Source organism: Coregonus clupeaformis, chromosome 39, assembly GCF_020615455.1.
Source record: "Coregonus clupeaformis isolate EN_2021a chromosome 39, ASM2061545v1, whole genome shotgun sequence".
Taxonomy (NCBI): domain Eukaryota; kingdom Metazoa; phylum Chordata; class Actinopteri; order Salmoniformes; family Salmonidae; genus Coregonus; species Coregonus clupeaformis.
This window is the reverse complement of record NC_059230.1, coordinates 2,742,755-2,747,107: the sequence shown is the minus strand read 5'-3', so window position 1 is coordinate 2,747,107 and position 4,353 is coordinate 2,742,755.

The following is a 4,353-nucleotide window of genomic DNA, read 5'->3' as shown; positions in this document are numbered from 1 at the left end:
TTTAGTGTTTTAGCAATTGAGAAAAACTGTAAATTGAGAATTTGTGTCACTGGCCTACACACAATACCTTATAATGTCAAAGTGGAATTATGTTTTCAGAAATGTTTGCAAATTAATTCAAAATGAGAGCTGAAATATCTTGAATCAATAAGTATTCAATCCCTTGAATTGATTATAACATGTATTGGCTCAGGGGGTTGACTACTCATCTAATGAAGATATATTAGTGTTTTATATTTTATAACGTTTTTACAAATGCTAGAATTTTTCTTCCACTTTGACATTACAGAGTATTCTGTGTAGATCGTTGACAAAAAAAAGTACAATTAAATCCATGTGAATCCCACTTTGTAACACAACAAAATGTGGAAAAAGTGAAGGGGTGTGAATACTTTCTTAAGGTTGTATGTGTTCAAGAGTAGAGAGCATTCCAGAGTAGAGAGACCCACATTAGCATCTGTAATTGAGTACTCACAGTGTCTGCTGTGGCAGGTTGGAAAGTGTAAATTCCCTGAAAAATATCTAATCTCTCCATGTTCTAATCTCTCCATGTTAAACAATTATTAGTAGGTTGATTGGTAAGCTTAATGTGGCTCATTTCACTGTGTTTTCAGAGTCTCGCAATATGAGCTACGATGCTAATATTTGTTTAAACTCTTCACAGTTGTGTTCTGTGGTTGTCACTGAGTAGACTGATACCCCATTTCATTGATCCACAATCCATAGGTGATGCTGTTCAGTGAAATATTGTCACGCTCTGGCTCTGGGACTTTGTATTATTGAGCCAGGGTGTGTTCATTTTTGTTGTGTTTGGGGATTAGTTGGGTTGTTATTGGTGGTTTCATTGTTTGGTCCAGTGACTCCCAATCAGTGGTAACGAGTGTCAGCTGTCGGCTCGTTATCTCTGATTGGGAGCCATATTTAAACTGTCATTGTTCACCTTGGGGTGGTGGGTTTTTGTTCCTTGTCAGTCATTGTTACTGTGGACTTTACGAATCGTCTATTGTTTTGGTTTTGGCACTTTAATTAATAAAGTCAATCATGTTCGCTCAACACGCTGCGTATTGGTCTACTCCTTTGGAAGACGATCGTGACAGAAAAACCCACCACAACGAGACCAAGCAGCATGAAGAAGAGAGAGGATGGACTTGGGAGCAGTTGAGTAGGAGTCTCGACTGGGCCAAGCCAAGAGAAGAGGAGAGAGGTTGGAGTTTGGAGCAGTGGGGTGAGAGTCTGGCGAGAATGATGGAGGCCTGGCCCACGGGGAGGAGAGACCCCCAGAAAATGTTTAGGGGGGGGCTCACGACGTCGGGGCAGCAGGAGGCCGCTATGGAGCGGTCCAGCGGGGTTGCAGAGGAGGCCGCCAGGTTACGGGGGCCACTGGTAGAAGAGGGGATGGAGGTTGTAGAGGCACGGCGAGAGGTACTGGCGTGTGTTGCCAGTCCGGTCCGGCCCGTTCCAGATCCCGGTGTAGAGCCAGTGGTGTGTGTCCCCAGTACGGTCCGGTCTATTCCTGCTCCCGCACCAAACCTACGGTGTGCGTCGACAGCCCAGCCCGGCCCGTTCCTGCGCTCCGCACCAAGTCTGTGGTGCGCGTCGCCAGCCCAGTCCGGTCCATCCAAGCTTTCCGCACCAAGCCAGTGGTGTGCGTCGTCAGTCCGGCACGGCCCGTGCCTGCTCGCCGCACCAAGTCTGTGGTGCGTTTCGTCAGCCCAGCCCGGCCGGTTCCTGCTCCACGCATCAAAACTACGGTGTGCGTCGCCGGCCCAACCCGGACTGTTCCTGCCACTCGCACCAGGCTAAGGGTGCGAGTCGTCAACCTGGGTCAGCTCGTTCCGGCTACTCGCACCAAACCAAGGGGGCGAGTCGTCAACCTGGTTCAGCCTATTCCTGCTACGCGCACCAAGCCAGGGAGGCGAGTCGTCAGCCTGAGGAGGTCCGTTCCCGGCTCCACGCACCAAGCCGAGGATGCGTATCGTCAGCCAGGTCCGGTCCGTCCCTGCCTCACGCGCCAAGCTAGGGGTGCGCGTCATCAGTCCGGATCCAGCCAGCTGGGTTGGATCGGACCGGGGCCATTACGGGGGGATGGATGTAGGATGGTGGTCAAGCCCGGAGCCAGAGCCGGAGCCGCCTCCGAGGAGCAACACCCACCCAGCCCTCCCCTATTTGGGGTCTTTGAGGCGCGGTCGCAGTCCGCGCCTTTAGGGGGGGGGGGGTACTGTCACGCTCTGGCTCCGGGACTTTGTATTATTGAGCCAGGGTGTGTTCATTTTTGTTGTGTTTGGGGATTAGTTGGGTTGTTATTGGTGGTTTCATTGTTTGGTCCAGTGACTCCCAATCAGTGGTAACGAGTGTCAGCTGTCGGCTCGTTATCTCTGATTGGGAGCCATATTTAAACTGTCATTGTTCACCTTGGGGTGGTGGGTTTTTGTTCCTTGTCAGTCATTGTTACTGTGGACTTTACGAATCGTCTATTGTTTTGGTTTTGGCACTTTAATTAATAAAGTCAATCATGTTCGCTCAACACGCTGCGTATTGGTCTACTCCTTTGGAAGACGATCGTGACAAATATAAGTATGGCCCAATGCAATTCTGAAGTCTAATCCATCCACAGTGAGATTTGATGTGATTTGATCATATGATGAAAAACGCAGCATCATATGATGCAAAATGCGTCATAGGGGGATGATTTCTGTATTTTGAAAGTTAAATATCTTGAAAACTTGAGTGCTCCATTCGCAAGCAGAGGAGCTCAGACAGCAGTGCACTTAAGGGTTTCCACGGTCTTCATCTTACTGCGTTTCTACTGCAGAGGAATACGAGTTAGGGAAAGAGGGTCAAAAGGTTGGAGAGAGAGAGATTTTACTTGTTGATGTGGGCTCTGAGGAGAGAATATGTTCATGGGACAGTTATACTGTAAGAGTTTGTGAGAGAGTGAGTTGAGAATTTATTTGAATTGTGGACACTGTTCCATCCATACCTTTTTAGTAGCTTGTGGAGAATTCAGTTGTTCAACAGTGTGCGATGACTCTGGACCTGCGAGGAAGAGAAAGAGGAAACCAAGTAAATTATACTGAACAAAAATATCAACTCAACATGCAACAATTTCAACGATTTTACTGAGTTACAGTTCATATTAGGAAATCAGTCAATTGGAATTAATTAATTAGGCCCTAATCTATGTATTTCACATGACTGGGCAGGGGCGCAGCCATGGGTGGGCCTGGGAGGGCATAGGCACACCCACTTGGTGGCCAGGCCCACCCACTGTGGAGCCAGATCCAGCCAATCAGAATGAGTTTTTCTCCACAAAAGGGCTTTATTACAGACAGAAATACTCCTTAATTTCATCAGCTGTCCGGGTGGCTGGTCTCAGACGATCCCGCAGATGAAGAAGCCGGATGTGGAGGTCCTGGGCTGGCATGGTTACACGTGATCTGCGGTTGTGATGCCAGTTGGACATACTGCCAAATTCTCTAAAACTACATTGGAGGCAGCTTATGGTAGAGAAATGAACATTTAATTACCTGGCAACAGTTCTGGTGGACATTCCTGCAGTCAGCATGCCAATTGCATGCTCCCTCAAAACTTGAGACATCTGTGGCATTGTGTTATGTGACACAACTGCAGATTTTAGAGTGCCTTTTATTGTCCCCAACACAAGGTGCACCTGCGCAATGATCATGCTGTTTAATCAGCTTCTTGATATTCCACACCTGTCAGGTGGATGGATTACCTTGGCAAAGGAGCGGATAGAGAGAGAGAGAGAAGAAAATAATGAGTGAGAAAGAGAGAGAGAGCGGAAAATAATGAGTGAGAAAGAGAGAGAGAGGGGAAAATAATGAGTGAGAAAGAGAGAGAGAGGGGAAAATAATGAGTGAGAAAGAGAGAGAGGGGGAAATAATGAGTGAGAGAGAAAGGAAAATAATGAGTGAGAAAGAGAGGAAAATAATGAGAAAGAGAGAGGAAAATAATGAGTGAGAAAGAGAGAGGGGGGGAATAATGAGTGAGAAAGAGAGAGAGGGGGAAATAATGAGTGAGAGAGAAAGGAAAATAATGAGTGAGAAAGAGAGGAAAATAATGAGAAAGAGAGAGGAAAATAATGAGTGAGAAAGAGAGAGAGAGGAAAATCATGAGTGAGAAAGAGAGAGATAGGAAAATAATGAGTGAGAAAAAGAGAGAGAGGAAAATAATGAGTGAGAAGAGAGAGAGAGGAAAATAATGAGTGAGAAAGAGGGAGAGGAAAATAATGAGTGAGAAAGAGAGAGGAAAATAATGAGTGAGAGAGAGAGAGAGAGAGAGAGAGAGAGAGAGAGAGAGAGAGAGAGAGAGAGAGAGAGAGAGAGAGAGAGA